General features: G+C 38.4%; 1 long non-coding RNA gene across 1 annotated transcript; it reads left to right on the plus strand.

Moving 5' to 3' along the window:
- The first annotated feature begins 797 nt into the window (after positions 1–797).
- LOC129649920 (uncharacterized) lies at positions 798–16,968 on the plus strand. The gene is made up of 3 exons (XR_008713434.1): positions 798–1,694; positions 14,211–14,346; positions 14,640–16,968. It is a non-coding gene; the product is annotated as an uncharacterized LOC129649920 (long non-coding RNA).
- Positions 16,969–17,441: the final 473 nt, after the last annotated feature.

The following is a 17,441-nucleotide window of genomic DNA, read 5'->3' on the forward strand; positions in this document are numbered from 1 at the left end:
GAGCCAAGCCAGTGGCTGCTCCACTATTAAGGCCTAAACTTGTTGGTCTGGATGGGTCAACCTATTTTATATCTATGTGTCAGAATATTACAAAAAAAAAAAGAAAGAATATGTGAAACAAACATTTGAGACAATTATTTGGCTTCAATCACTTTTAAGCAGATTGAACACAGTAATTAAACTCTCAAGACCATTGCTTGATTTGCTACTGCATTTAATTTCTTGATGCAAATATGGTTCCTTTATTTTTCATTCTGAAAATTAAAAAAAAGCTTAGACAGGGAAGAGCTTATAGCTTGCAGAATGCACATAGCCCTAATAATAATCCTAATTCATAATCAAGCCCTAATTAATAATCAAGCTGCAATTTCTGCAAGAAGAAAGGGGGGAATCTATTACATTAGTGTGTACAAACAATTTAGCTTATTAAATCTGAGCTGAGCCAAGATGTTTGTCACACACCAGCACCAATGTCAGCATTGCAAAAGTAAAAAAGTAAAAATTTTAACAGTGTCAGCACTGATTCACTCACCCCTCACACAGTGACTAGATTAATGAAGAGTATTTCCCTAACGAAGAATCAGAGTTAAAAAGAGAGATTACTGTGCCGGGAGCCGGCATATTGCATATTGAGTGCATATTGCATATTGAGTGCAGCACTTTCCACAGCATCATCTTTCAGGATCTGGAATAGCTCAACTGGAATTCTATCACTGCCGGGAGCCAGTGTGAGGAACTCCGCCCATGACAAAGGTCATGAGGAAGGAGGCTCGGCATAGACAAAGGCGGGATCGAGCCTCAGGAGTCCCCCTGGAAATTCTCGAGCATCTACCCCCAAAACCAGTCTGCCTACTTTCTGCTTTGTGCTTTCACCTACACCTCTGACTTTACAGGGGGCTGTCCCCCACTACCTCTCTCTGAAAAAAGAGTTAGCTTACAGCTCCAGTTAATAATTCCTGGGTGTGACAGTGTTTAACCTACAAACTCCTTTGGAAGTCCTCTAGCCTGCCTGAATAGGTTTTTCTGGCCACATGTGATTGTTCAGAGCCTCCCAACTGTGAGAGGCAGGAGATGTTCTAAACTGTCTAAACACAGATTCTTTTGAGTAGTTAAAAGATTGATTAGAAATTGTATTGGTGAAGGGTTTTTCACTTATTGAGCCAATGTTTGCTGCTAAGTCTCCATACTCCTTACCTACTGTGTCCTTGGCAGTGTATTGATTGATATAATGGGTGTATAGAAATGTAAAATGCAGCTTTGGCCAATGCTTTTTTGGAGGCTGGTGCCTGACTTTGGAATAATCACCTTTAGAGAAAAATAAGTTTCTTAAAATGTTAACAGGCCTCCGGGCCAGAAGATGATGTAATTCACCTGAACTTTTGCATATGATAAGTTTGAAAGCCTGGCTTCGATTAGGACCAGGAACTGCTGTCCTTGCATGACTCCACCCCTTCCCCCATTATCCTCTATGCACAACTGAAGGTATAAAAGCTACTTTGGAAAATAAAGTGCGGGCCTTGTTCACTGAAACTTGGTCTCCCCATGTCACTCTCTCTCCCAAATTCTGGCTGAGTCTCCATCTGGAGCGTGGAACCCGCCATGCTTGCTAATTATGCCTGGGCTTCTAAGATCCAACCGGGGAGGCCTCAGTGTCTCCTCTCCTTTGGGAGAACAGAAGGACGCCTGCGGCCTACGTAAGTGGTGCAAACTTCTTGTCTTGAAGTTTTATTGGTCTCCCGCGTAAACCAACCTACTCAGCCTCTTTTCTCCACTGAATTTCCTACTGAGCTATCCTCATTCTATTACTCTTTATATCCTTAATTAACGTTTAATTAAGCAGTTGTTTCCTGACCCTCACCTACACCGTCTCTCCTTCGAATACCCTGGATCAGCTGGGGCTGGTCCTCGGCATTACTGCATTTGAAAAATATCTCAGTTAAAAGTGACTCGGAATGGATTCAATTCAATTTTATTACAACAAACTTTTATTAAGCATTTATATATGCAGCATATTGTAACAGCAACAGGCATCTGAGGCAAATGATACCTTCCTTCAGTTTATGGAAGATAGTCATATATGTGCTTTAATATTGAAATAAAGGTTAGATGGAGACACATCATAATAAATCAAGAGGTCGTCAGCCCTAAGCCACAAATAGGTCTGGATTTGCATTGTTTGTCTACCAGTTATTATCAGTGTGATTCTGGCCAAATCTCTTGGTCTCTTCAAACCTCAACTTTCTCATCTGTAAAATTGGAATCATTAGAATTACTTTATATGGTTATAAAGATTAAATCAGATAGTAACACACAACAAAATTAGAAGGTATAGAGTTGGACACGACTGAGCGACTGAACTGAACTGAACTGAACATCCCTTTCATTCTTCCTAGGATTAGGGAAGGATGAAATTAATTCCAGTGAGAATTGGAGAAAGTATCTCAGGAAGATATAGAACTTTAATAGAAGATGTGGTAAGATCTTTTCATTTGCAGGACAATGAGTAAAGGCCCAATTGTTGAAGCAAATATATGTTTGAGCCTTGGTGAATGGTCCGATGTAACCAAACTAGAGACTATAGAAAGAAGGTTTGAAACCACAGCACAGAGGAGTAATTTGTGATCTAACTAAAACATAGGAAAAGCACTTTTACGCAGCAATGTTGAGGCAATGGAATAACATGATTTGACTGTAGAATTCCATGGACAGAGGAGCCCAGCAGGCTACAGTCCATGGAGTCGCAAGAGTCAAACATGACTTAGCAATCAAACCACCAAACTTTTAGGAAACTACTAAATAGTCTTTGTGAATAATTATGGTCAGGTCATAAATTCAGGTCATAATAGTAAGAATAAATTTGAGGAAATGGATATAAAAAGGGTTCTACAGTAGAATTTTCAAAACAAATTAAAGCTGCTTTCTTTGGAGACCAAAACTTGTGAGATTTAGAGCTACCCCATCAAGAACTTTTTTTCCTTTTTGTGAGGATTAGAGATTATTCATAATGTTGTCTATTATAAAAGTTGACTTAGTTTTTAACAAGCGAGGTCTAAGTTCATGATATCCTTTCCAGTAAATATCTGCATGTCTAAACTGAAGTAGACATGAAGATATATTTAAATTCAATGCTTGCAGTTTTTACTTTAGGAGAGTAGTGGTCTCAGACTAGCATGCATCAGAATCACTGGAAGGGCTTGTTAAAATAGACTCCTGTGTATGTGCCCAGAGATTTTTATTCAAAAGATCTAGGGTGGCACCCAAGAATTTGTGGTCTAGAGGCTACACTTTGAGAAGCACTGGTGTATATGTATAAAGGCCTGTCCCTTTGATTAAGGCCTTGTGGTTTTCACCTGTATAAAGGCTAATTGGATTAGTCCATTGGGGAGAATAGGAAAAGTATTTCAATCTCTATTCTGAGAAAAGTAATCAAGGGATTAGCCCATCCTTTTCCTCCTGCTGGAGCAGTAACCTGGAAATTCCCTTCTGAGTTTCAGTTTGTAGGTTTTTGTAACAGAGTTCTGTCATTTGCCCCAATCATGAATGAGCCATATTGATTTGAGGCTTAGGACCACTTGAACAATTAGAAGTTTCCACACTGAAGCCAAAAGCTAAGAGCCATGTAGGTAAAATCCAGTTATTTGGATAAGTGGGGAGGATTGCATTTGACAGAAAATTAAATTTCATGTGAGATTCTTTAACTGTACTGTCTTTTGGTACATTGAAATTACAGTATCATTGCACAGAAAATAATAAGAGAATGTTTTAGCCACACACACACACACAAACACACACACGGAGTTGCCACTAATTTGCTGGTTCTTAAAACATTTGAATGTGGTGTGTGAGTTAGAAATATTTGTAGAGATGACTGCCAGGTTTTAACTTGGATGACTGATAGACAGAGACAACAACCAAGATGGAAAACCCAGGACGAGGAGGAGTAGATTTTGGCAGGAAGACAATGAAATTGGATTTAAATTGTCACAGAGGCTTCCAAGGGGGCTTTTCCAGAGACAATATGGATTTGGTTCTTAGGTGTTTATACAAAAATAATATATTTCTGGGATTGGACGGACTTGCCTAGAAAGAGATCTTAGAGAGGACATAGGAGTCTTGTTCTTAATTTACTAAGAAAAGCATATACTATTTAAACTTTTTTTCTGAAAATAATTGCCAGAAGGATACATGTAACTTGAAATATGTAAACTTAATTGTTAAGGCAACATTATGGGCATTTAATGGCTATCTCTATGTTTTAGAAGTCTTTAGCACAAGTCAACATGGATGTTTAATCATAAAAATACCCCCTTGGAGCTAGTATCAGAGAAAGAAAAATTGGACTAGGTAAACTGATCCTAATTATGCTATTTTTAATTTTTATATTCTTTGTAGTCTAGTAGGACATTCAACCTAAAATCATCTACTTCCTGGTCAATTGAATATTTTTCAAACATTTAATATTTTGTAATAAGACCTCCAGCTGTTGGATCAACTCTGTATGAAATCACATCATGATATTAGAAACAATGAATTGACTCTTTTCATATCTGTGACTTTTCTACATTTTCAACTTACATACTATGAAAAGAATAATAGAATATGAAAGCTGGAAGAGACCATAAAGATGACTCAATATAACCCTTTCATTTTACAGCTTAGAAAGTTTAGACCCCAAGTGGTTAACCACTTTGATAAGTATGACCTAAGTAAAACTAGTATCAGGGCAAGAATCAAGGTCTCCTGACCCCAGCTCTGGTGCTCTTTTCCCTGTAGCATGTTGCCTACCCCATGTAGTACCTGTTGCAACACCTCAAAATTATTTCACTACAGAGATTAGGTCTTAAAGCAGAAAAGTTTATTTCTTATTTCTCTTTAATGCTTTAAAAAACCCTAGCTCAGAAATAGAATATGGATGAATCATCCCCAAGAACCATTCACATAAATAAGTGAGCTTTGGGTTTTATTCCAACAGTCTAAATTGAAAAATGGACAGAGCAAATTAAAACTGTGACAGAAGAAAAATACCTCTTTCTGGTCATTACTTTGCTTTACACTCTTAAATATGTGTGTGTATATATCCACACACACCCATGCACACACATACACACAGTTTTTCCCTATCTCCTCTAAGGTGGGTTTCTTGAGATGACTAAGGAAAACAAAAGAACCAAATTATTGTTTTTAGTACATCCTGAGATACCTCACAAGAGGAAAGAGAAATCAGTAGGACTTTTTTAAAAAAGATTAATTAGATGCCCCATTCTGTTGAAGAGTGCCAAGTGAGTCACCTTCAGATGGAGGCCCTCTGGCATCACGGATAGGAGGTTGGCTTCCGATATGAGTTTGAACTCTGCTGATGGAAATCGCTACCGTGGCTGATTGAACCGCTGCTTCTTTTTCAAAGCACAGCTCTACGTCTGTTGAGCACGATCCCACAGACCACCAGGATTGTGGTGGGCTTAATGGAGTTTATGTCAGGGTCCCGGAGATCAAACAGCCCTTCACCTCTCCTTCCATTGTCCATCACATCATTTTTCTCCTGTCTTTCAGTTTATTTGGTTATAATTTATATTAAAGAACTCAAAAGGCATTTCCTCAAACAACCATGTAGCCCCTCTTTTGTTTTTATGCAATAACTGACTTCAAACAATGTACATAGTACCAGTGAATTCTTATACAAATGATTAAATTTAAAGATATTCCCATCTCAGGGTTCCAAATATTTAAGCAAAATTAAGTAGTTTTTTTAAAAGAATGATTTTACAAGTTATGTATCCTATTCTTTAAATCTAAGGTTGATATATTATTCAAGGACATTTTATCTGTGGCTCCATTCACAGAAATAATCTGGATTTGCTGTCTGCATAACTTCTGTGTCCCTGAATCAAATTTGCCAAGGAATGTCCTTTCTTGAAGAATCAGTCTATCACACACCTGTGAATCTTTCTCTTTGGGTTCCTTCACAGGCTTGTTTCTTCAGGCGTAGTATCTTCGTGATTTACAAACATGGAAAGGAGATAATTCTAAGAACTGATACTCTATGTTCTAAGAGTAGGTGATAAAATATGAAAATGAGTCATCTTGACATCCTTCTTCTTCAAAGAGGCATTAACATCAATTTGAGTGAAATAGAGAAAAGGCAAGATCATCCCACTACCTGAATCCACTTTCCTGAGTGCTGAATCATGACCTGTTGCGCCATCTTCAATCCCGTGCAGTTGGTTCCTGGCAAGTGTCCCATCTTGCTTGCTCAGCTCTGACCCACTGTAGTCCTCCTGGAGACTACACACAGGTTCCTGGAGCCTCAGGGTTCAAGGGAGGCTCTATAAGTGAGTCATTCTCTTTAGGTAAATGAGGCACTTTATTTTTCAATAGGGAGACAAGGGAAAACCCACACAGGGCTGCAAGTACACCCTTAACTAACTCCTCATTCCACATGTGTGTGAAAACTCATGTGTCAGTACTACTCCTAGAATTTATGTGTCGACACACCCTTTGAACCATGTGCTAAGAGCAGGAGGAAAAAGCTCTTTCTCTTGTGTCTCCCTGTCTCCTCTCCTTACTACATCTGGTCAAAAGCCAGTCAGTTTTTCTGAGTCAAGGATAAGGAGTTAACTGTTTTGTGTAAAACAATTTTCCCTGTGACTCATTGTTCTTGATGAGGTCTTATGTAAGCATTAGTGCAAGTCTGCTAATTGTCCTAGGATTTGAGAGGCAAACACCTATGGAACTTAAATAATGGAATAACTTCTGTTGATGTTCATCTCTGCTTTAAATACAAATGTAGAGGCATTGCAAATAACACTAGGTAACTAAAACTTTTTAAATGATTTCCAGAGAAACCAAGAGTATAAATTCAAATGAAAGAGCATTATAAAGTGTATTTTTAGATTGAACAGCTTTATTATTCAGGCCATCCATGTGGCTTATGTGCATTTAAATTTCTTCCAGCTAAACTGCACTTAAGTTTTGTATTATTTTCTTCATATAATGTGTCATAAACTACAGTATGTTTCTAGCTTATTTCCTACTGTGAGTGTGTCTGTGAGTGCTCAGTTGTGTCCGACTCTTTGTGATTCCATGAACTGTAGCCCATCAGGCTCCTCTGTCCATGGGATTTCCCAGACAAGAATACTGGAGTGGGTTGCCATTTCCTTCTCCAGGGTATCTTCCCAACCTAGGGATTGAACCTCCATCTCCTGCATTGCAGGTGGATTCTTTACCACTGAGCCATTGCGGAATCTCCTACTAACTTTCATCTTATACTCTTGATAGTTTGCATTGGCAAAACACTTTAAAGCTTACAAAAGAATAGTACTCATGCATTTCTTTCTACTGTACTCATGTAGGTTCAACCCTACAGCCTACAAAGTTGGCAGCTCTACACCCTCATTGTCCAGTTGAGGAAACTGTAGGTTCAAGAACTCCAATGATCTGGTAGAGGTCACAGTCTTAGCAAATGACAGAAATGTGACCAGAACCTCAGATTTCTAATGCCAATTTCCCTTTGAACCTCAGCTGCTCACTGTTGCCCATCCACGCCACATTTTCTGTCTCAAAGACTTCATATATACTCATTTTACCCTTGCTTACTTGGCTTCTACCTCTTATCCAGTTCATAGATTCTCCAAGGTTTCTCATTGTATGGCAGAAGATTGTGCTGTGTAATGAGGTTAGCTGGTCATCCCAGTTCTTCATAAATTAAGGTTGAGGTAGGAGCTATGTTCTCAGGACAGATGTGGAGGTATGGCCAGGATAGATTGACTTAAGTCAATGTAAAATGTCTTCACCTGGTGCAATTTGACCTGGAAGTGTGCTTCAAGTCATCTCCTTTGTAGTTTAGTCATGCTGCCTACGGAGAAGGCAATGGCACCCCACTCCAGTACTCCTGCCTGGAAAATCCCATGGACGGAGGAGCCTGGTGGGCTGCTGTCTATGGGGTCACTCAGAGTCGGACACGACTGAAGCGACAGCAGCAGCAGCAGCAGCATGCTGCCCAAGATGCCCAACAATAGGAGTGCACTCCTGAAAGGATCAACTTTTGTAAAAATCGTTTTGTTTTCTTTTTGTATATTTCCTTCATTCATTTTCTTTTCCTTCCTTCCTTCTCTCTCTCTCCCCCTCTTTCTTTCTTACCTAATAGATAGATACCTAGTATACAGTTAATCTTTACAAATGGCCCCAACTAATTCTGTTCCTGTGTGTGTGTACACACTGTCCCTCCCACCAAGAGTTTGTCTTTCCTCAATGAATCTAGGTTGGGCCTAAGAAGAAAGTAATCTGCTGACACCTCAAAGCCCATTAAGAAGGCTTGGAAACTTGGTTTATTCCTTTAAAGCCATAAGCTACCATGTAAGAAATCCAGGTTACTCTGATAGAGAGAATGACCATATGATGAGGCCCTGGAAGATGAAAGGCCTGTAGAGAAACAACAAGGAGCCAATCACCATGTCCTGTCTGTAGCCCAGAGGCTATCTGCTTGCAACCTCATAAGAAAAGTCAAGTGTGACTGGCAAAGAAGCCACCAAACTGGTCCTTGCCAATCCAGAGAATCATGAAATATAACAAAAATATTAGCTATTTTAAGCTACTAAGTTTTTAGATGATTTGTTATGCAGCATAGTTGGTCACTTATACCCTAGTCTGAATGTTCAGTAACTTTTATCTAGTCTGAAAAACTGTGCCCCAAATAGGCCAGTTTGGAATAGATTTTTATGATCTAAAGTGGCATAATGGTAAATGGTGGTTAGTAGGTAGGGTAAAGAGAATTTAGGCCAAAAATGGAATAGGAATCCAGAGAAGGAAACTATGGAGGAAGAAAAGTAATCTTTTTTTAGGATTTTGTATTCAGTTCTATATAACTCTGATTCCTTTCTGTGTGTCAGGCTTTGTTAAAAATAGAGAAAAAAGTTGCCTATAACACAGGTTTGTCGGGCCTAACACTTCAAGAAGTGCATCTGTTTTCTTTTTTGTGTTGATTTTTGGGTGCAAGAATTAAAAAGTAGATTCAATGAAGAAAACTCACCCAGTAACGCTCTTAAAGAGTTGGACCAAGCAAATAATCACATTAAGACAGTAGATCTTTGTATGTCTGGAAAAAAACACAATTTGGAACATAGAGGGCATTGGCTATCTTTTTATTTTCCAATTAAACTGATCAGGGACTCCCCTCCACCAGATCCTAGTAGCTAGGGTACAGGCATAGACTGCCTTATACATACCAATGGGTTGGCTCTGGGTTGAAACTGTCTTCCATACAAAGGAGAAATTCTGGATCATTACTTGTCCACCTATTATTTATCCTTAGAGTGTCTGTCTATCTGGAATACCCACAAAACTTGGGATAAAGCTAAGAAATTTGGAAGAAACATGTAAGTTAAAACTAGCTCAGAGTCACTTGCTTCTTCTATTTATTTATTTGGTCTGAGATGATTCCCACATTCACTTACCATATGGCATTAAATCATTCTGGTCCTTGAGTTATTATTACATGATTCAAAGAGTATAATTTACAGAATTGCCAACCCAGGCTGCACTCTGTCCCACACCAAAAAAAGACCACAAGGAGGGGAGAAGAAAAATGACTGTTTCCTGGTAGCCCATATTTACGCAATTTTCTCCCACCACAGATTGTTTTGGCAGTCTAGACAGAGTCTTGTAAAATCCTTCCCTGATGTCATCCACATCCTTCCTTGATAAGTTCAAAATGAGTCCGGAGCAAGTATGGCTCCTCTAGCAATGTCATACAGATAATTAGTGCAGCGCCACCCCTGAGAGGCCTGTGGACTCCAGTGATTTCCACATGAAGGGATGGACTGATGAGCTGGTCAACCAGATTATGTAAATATGTGGTGGAGAATGCAGCTGCTGAAGGGAAGAAAGAAACACACATATGGGTATTTCATGTTTTAAAAGAACTTTGTGGAAAACAAAACAGATTAGAAAGAGAAGGAGACTAGATTCAAGGAAAGAAAAGATTAAGGAAATTATTTTCTTATTGAAGCCAGGGACAAACTCTGAAATGAATGACTTCTTAAAAGACTGCTTAAAATTGTGTTTCTAAGAGAGTACATTTGATCTTATTTCCATTATTTTTGTAGAGGAGAAAAGGTCTTTAGGTTAGGATTTGAAGTTCAGGTTATAAGAGCTGGAATTTATTCTTGTATCATTTTATTTCTTTCTTTATCTATCACTAAGAAATTACACACACCAACACATGTATAATAGGATAGAATATACAAATCAATGTTATTCTTTTCTAATAAAAGATGACAAAATATACAAGACACATTCAAACAGTTATCAGGCTTACAGCCTTGGTAAAAATCAATTCCAGTTTGTTAGAATTGTTGGATCAGAAAACGTAAGGACAGACATATTCCCCTATTAAAAGCTTGAAAGTGTTCTTTGTGCTAAATTTTACTTTTAATGTGGTTATATACTTCTGGCCTTAAAGGAATTGAAAGAAAGACTTCTCAAGCCACAGTTTTAATATTCTCTTCAATTTAGTTAAATTGTCCCTCAAAATGAAGTTATATGAAAAGGAGTAAGAAACGTTCACTATGTTATAAACTTCTAAGTAACTTAATAAAAGTTACTAAGAAACTAGACCTGACTCAGGCCTTTGATGTTAGTCTACAACTACTATTTATTTCATTTGCCTTGATTATCTCTCAGTTGTGGGGCTTAATATTTTATCAGACTTTCCACATGGCACAGTGGCTTAATTTTACCTCAGCTCCAGCCAACAAAAAATTCCCCAGATCACCAAGGGATGCCATAAAACTGTATGCTCTATTCTTCTCCAGTAGAGAGTATCTTGTATATTCTTTATGTTTTTACCAGGCAGTAAGCTCTTAAAAACCAATCATGATGTCTTACCCATTTTGGTATCCTTAGGACATGATTTAGTCCCTGATATCTAACAGCATTTGTTGAAAGAGTGATATGAATCTCTGATTTCCTACCTGTTCATCTTATTATATCTACCTGCTTTATCAGATTGCTTGGAAAATAGTGAGCCTTAACAAATATTTTTGGATTAAATGATACTGCTTGGTTTGTTACAATGAGCATAAATAGTGTTTGTAATTTTAAGTGAAAAGGACAGGGAGAAATAAAGATATCTTTGAAAACACATATACATTGTGATTATGTCCTTCTAAGTTCAACACTTAATTGACTAACACTTAACTTAAATTAGGAATACTTTCTTAATTAAAAATTTGTGACTATGTAGAAAAGTATGCTGAAGTGTCATTGCTCATGATAAAAAGGATTTTCCAAACAGCGACACCAGAGAAGCAATATTAAAAGCAATTATTTTACAACTCTTTGAAAAAATCCATTTACTTACAAACAGATGCATTAAAAAGTATTTAATAATAGTTTAAAGAAAAGTAACAATAGGTTATTTGTTAAAGATGTGGATTCCCAGTAATATTAGTCATGGATATACAATAAATACATACAATAGATATTTATGGTAAATAAATCTAAAAGTAGCTTGCTAACTGATCCTTCTTTCATTTACCTATCATATGTCCACCATTCATTCACTTAACCAAGATGAACTGAGTGAGTACTAGTTGTCAAAGGACCTTATGATATTGACACCCTAAGAGAAGGAAATCTATATTTTTATTGAAATACAGTTGATTTACAACACTGTGTTAGTTCCAGGTGTAATTCAAAGTGATTCAGTTATATATTCTTTTTCAGATGTTATCCATGATAGGTTATTATAAGATATTGAACATAGTTCCCTGTGCTATGCAGTAAATCCTGTTGCTTATCTATTTTATGTATTACTATCTATTTATTGTATCTGTTATTCCCATGCTCCTAATTTATTCCTTCCCCACTCCTTTTCCCTTTTGGTAACCATAAGTTTGTTTTCTATGTCTGTATGTTTCTGTTTTGTACATTTCTATTAATTATCTTTTAGATTCCACATGTAAGTGATATCCTATAATATTCATTTTTCTTTGTCTGACTTATTTCACTAAGTATTATATTCTCTAGGTTCACCTATGTTGCTGAAAAGGCAATATTTCATTCTTTTTATGGCTGAGTAATATTCCATTGTATATACATATACCACATCTCCTTAAGTCAATCATCTGTTGCTGGGCACTTGGGTTGTTCCCATGTCCTGACTAATGTAAATAGTGCTGCTGTGAACATTGGAGTGTTTGTATCTTTTCAAATTAGGGCTTTCATCTTTTCTGGATATATACCCAGGAATAGGATTTCTGGAACATATAGTATATCTATTTTTAGTTTTTGAAATAACCACTGTTTTCCATAGTGTTTGAACTAATGTACATTCCTTCCAACACTCTAGGAGAGTTCCTTTTTCTCCATGCCCTGTCCAGCATAAATTATTTGTAGACGTTTTGGTGATAACCATTCTGATCAATGTGAGGTGATGCCTCATTGTGGTTTTGATTTGCACTGAAAAGAAAACTTATTTAAGGCATTATTCCATAAAATTGGCTACCCAACTTAACCTTCTCTATGCATCTAAGTCTTAAATTAAGACGAGAGAGAGACAGACAGGCAGGCAGGCAGGCATAGAGACAGAGAGATGTTCATTATAACATATTTTTGTATCACCAAAAAATTAACTACTCCCTTAATGCCTCTCAGTAGGTAAGAAAATAAATTATGATATATTTATATGATGATCTAGACCAGTTAAAATCATCAAGAATCTATGTAAAATAATAATAATAATATGTGAAACAAAGTAAAATTATATACTGACTTTTATAAAATTAAGAGCACAAATAAGATGACAGCATATGGATATTACTATATATATGTAAAATGATGAAAACTAATTTGGTAGTGCAAAATTTATTTTGATCATAACCTCTGGGAAAGGGGATGAGGAATGAGAGAGTCATCTTTAAGAGATATTTAGATTTATCTACAAGTTTTTGTTTCTTAAAGAACCCTGAGAGCAACTATGACAAAACGTTAACAGTTATTAATTCTAGGTGGTAGAAATATAAGTATTATGTTTGAACTTTGAACTTTTCTATATTTCTCTAATAACATATAGAAATGAGAGTAAATTAACACTAACGCCCAATTGCAGTGGTTCACAGCCTCACGAGCCAGCCCGGGACCCTGGTCCAAATGCAGAGGACATTACAGAGGTGCTTGGGGGTCTCCTTGTCTGCAGGGGCAAGGCTGCTCCCATCCTTCCACTGTAGCCTGTTGTCTTAATCCATTCAGGCTGTCACTCCAGAATGAACTGGGAGGCTTATAAACAATAGAAATTTATTTCTTATAGTCTGGAGCTGGGGAAGTCCCAGATCAAGGTGCCTACAGATTTGATGTCTGGTGAGCGTCAGCTCCCAGTTCACAGATGGATGTCCTCACATGACAGAAGGGCAAGGGAGTTCTCTGGGGTCTCTTTTATAACAAAACCAATCCCATTTTTGAGGGCTCTGCCCTTGTGGCCTGATCACTTCCCAAAGGCCTGACCCCTTAACACTATCATATTGGGAGTTAGGTTTCCACATAGGAATTTGAGGGGAGAGACATGAGCGTCTATAGCATTTGTCTGTGTCTGTGGCCCATGCTTTCTGTGACAGGGCTGCTTGGCTGGATACAGCTGCCTGAGCCCTCATGGCTCCAAAGCCACGGGTAGTCTGAGATAAGGTCCAAGTGTGTGTGTATATGCATGTGTGCTTGTGTGTGCATATTTGTGTGTATGTGGTGTAGGTCTTGAGGAGGCAAGAGCTAGTGGAGTGCAAGTTGTCCATGGGACTAAAGAAGGGCCTTGTTGGGGTTTTATCCAAAGTGCAGCTGAATATCGGGGATCACACTGCGGTCCTATTCATGCCCAGTGCCTTACAAACCTCACTGGGGCCCGAGCAAGTGGGACGCCAGTGGCCAGAGTGGCAGTTAGACATGTAATGGAAGAATTCAGTGTGCTAAGAGCACTGTAGAAGTAGTGACAAATGATGTGGGAGTGCAAGTTAGGGGCACATAAACCCTATTTGAGGGAGGCTTTTTCTAGAAGCACAGGCCTAGCTCATTGAGAATATGTCCACAGCATACTCTATGGCTTATGGTCCAGCTGGCTTCTGCTACTTGGTACATCTGGTGTCACAATGCAAAGGAACAATGCATCGCCAAAGTCAGTGCAAGAGGAACACAAAGACAAAGTTAACTTTCTTCTGATGTCCCCTCAGAACCAACCTGCCCCCTGCTGCCACTGTGATCTCTGCTCCTCCTAAGGAGACCCTTCATCAAGAGGATTAGGTCCAGGCTCCCAGAAGAGCAAACGAAGTCCTTCTTGGTCTGGGTCCTCCCCCTCCACGCTCCCAGGTACAACATTCTCTGTAGTCCTTGAGGTCCTCATTGTTCCCTGAACGTGTCACACATTTTCTGGTCTCCACGTTTTTCCTTCGCACATGGTGTTCTCCTGGCTAGAATGTCCCTTCCTGCCTGCCTCCTAAAGGGGACACTTACCCATCCGTGGCAGTCTTTTTTTTCTTTTTCTTTTATTTTTTAACTTTACAATATTGTATTGGTTTTGCCATATAGCAACATGAATCCACCACAGGTATACACATATTCCCCATTATGGCAGTCTTGATTCCAGCTTTTGCTTCTTCCAGCCCAGTGTTTCTCATGATGTACTCTGCATATAAGTTAAATAAGCAAGGTGACAATATACAGCCCTGATGTACTCCTTTGTTGTTGGAGAAGACTCTTGAGAGTCCCTTGGACTGCAAGGAGATCCAACCAGTCCATTCTAAAGGAGATCAGTCCTGGGTGTTCTTTGGAAGGACTGATGCTAAAGCTGAAACTCCAATACTTTGGCCACCTCATGCGAAGAGTTGACTCATTGGAAAAGACTCTGATGCTGGGAGGGATTGGGGGCAAGAGGAGAAGGGGATGACAGAGGATGAGATGGCTGGATGGCATCATCGACTCGATGGACGTGAGTTTGAGTGAACTCCGGAAGATGGTGATGGACAGGGAGGCCTGGCGTGCTGTGATTCATGGGGTCGCAAAGAGTCGGACACGACTGAGTGACTGAACTGAACTGAACTGACCCATCCATGGAACTTTCCATGATTTCCTAAGCAGAGAGGATGCTTCCATTCACCTTATAAAAGTCTTCATTGCAAAAGATTATTTGCAGGTCTGTTTTCATGCTAGACTGATTCCCCCAATGTCAAGGACTTTATATTATTAATTTTTGTATCCCTTGCATACCACAAAACAAGACACAAAATAGGCATTCTATAAATATTTGATGAATTGACATAAAGGTTAATCCTCAAGGAACAAATTCCAGAAAGTGTTTTTTAAAAGCCAAGAAGGAATAATCTTCAGCATTAACTGTCTTTCTGGGTTATCTATGTCTTTATTGTTCTTCATTAATGTAGCCAATTAAGAGTTTTATTAACCCTAAGACTTTCAGATTGAAAAATGCAGGAAAACAACTTTTCTGAGAGGCAGTATTAAATAAGTGAACGTTACAATAGCAGAAAGAGCTTGGTGGTGGCAAACTACTACAAGAAAGGCTTGTAAAATCCCCTACATAAAATAGAGGGCACAGAGATGCCCTCTGAAGACATAGAGAGTCTTAGAAAAATAGCTGATACACACTATGCGTTAGATATTCTTCTAAGGGCATTACTTGGATGACCTTTCTCAATACTCCTTACAGCATTTGAGTTAAGTATTATCATGGCTCCCGTTTAACAGATGAGAAAACTGAGGCACAGAGGCTGAGCAATTTGTCAGTATCACATGACTAGGAAGCAGGGATTTGAGTCCAATTGGTGTGGTTCCAGAGACTAAGCTTCAAGTCAATCTCTACGTTATACTGCTGTTCATTACTTCCTGTCATTAGTCACCAGTATTTTTTCTTTTTTGTGTGAAATTTATTACTGGATATTCATTTGCTTTATGCCAATGTCACTTCTGAAAATATTAAAATATTTCCATGGCAGTTGGTAAGCAGGCACTGTCCTGAGATTCCTGAGCACCATTTCATTATTCCAGTCTTCTTGGCCCTACCTTTGGGATATCAGCCTCCCCCTTGCAACAAACACACACATACACACATGCACACACACACCCTCCACAAGAATAAAGCCTTGAGGGACTTCCCTGGTGATCCAGTGGTTAGACTCTATACTTCCAATGCAGGGCGTGCAGGTTTGATCCCTGGTTGGAGAACTAAGATCTTGCATGCCATGGGGCATGCCCAGAAAGTAAAATAATAATAAAGCCTTGATTGACCATGTCCAGTGGTGCTGATGGGATGGCATCCATGTAATTCTGCTTGTTAAATACTGTGAATACAATTGCTAAACAAAATGAAGTCAACCTATGAACCTCAGGCTACAGATAGTGGAAGGCCGTCAGGGAGAGATGCCGTGGGTTCAGGGTTGGGAAGTAATCACAAACCTCTGCCTGACTTCAGGGGGACTGCTGCCTGTGAACAGAACTTGGACTTTGGACTAGATGAATATGGGTTTGCCTTTCAGCTCTACCATTCACTAACTACGTGGCTTTGTATAAATGACTTAGCTTTATGGAACCTCAGGTTTTCACTTAGGGATGATGCTAATCTTTTATGGGCAATATAAGAATTAAATAATAAGAGTACCTGACATGCTTAAATTAGGCTTTGGCATATAGCTGTTGCCTAGAAGATGTGAATGTGCTGGACATTATAGTTATTATATAAAAGACATCATAGTACTGTCCACTTTATAGGGTGGTTATAAGCTCTGAGTCAGTTTATAAAAGTAAAGTTATCAGTTATCATGCCTGACACATGATAAGCTCAAAATATAAATGGTGGTTATTATTATTTTGTTATAAGCCAATTCTATTTAAAGTTTGTAATTTATGTGTGGTATTCTTTGAGGATATACCTTCTGTTTTAGACTTTTTTCCTATTAAAAAATTCTTTCTAGACTGAAACCCTGTGGAATATTTCTATAGAAATAGACATTTTTGCCTGCCACCTCTGTATAAAGATTTAAATCATAGTACAGCTGATATAACAGTTTATATGATATTTATGCTTTCAGTTTGTAAGGTTGATAAAAATCATTTTCAGTTTAGGAAATGCCAACCAAAACATCTCATTTGTAAGATCTATCACAAACATGTTTAAATATTTTGTTTTAATACATTCAAGCAATGGAGAGAGGGCTTTCATTCTGAGAGAAATTTATCCAAAAAAGAGGAAAAAACAACATTAGCTTAAATTTGTTATCAATTGATTTTGACAAAAAGAAAGTGAAAGTTCAAGTGGAAAATCAGAATGGGATCCTCAGGGAGAATTTTTATTTTCCTTCTGGAACACCAAAGGGAGGACTTTAAGGAATGGGATGGGGAGATTAGGGCACTCATCCCGTGGATACCCACAAACGAGATGAAATCCCACTGAA

The sequence above is a fragment of the Bubalus kerabau genome, chromosome 4, assembly GCF_029407905.1.
Source record: "Bubalus kerabau isolate K-KA32 ecotype Philippines breed swamp buffalo chromosome 4, PCC_UOA_SB_1v2, whole genome shotgun sequence".
Taxonomy (NCBI): domain Eukaryota; kingdom Metazoa; phylum Chordata; class Mammalia; order Artiodactyla; family Bovidae; genus Bubalus; species Bubalus kerabau.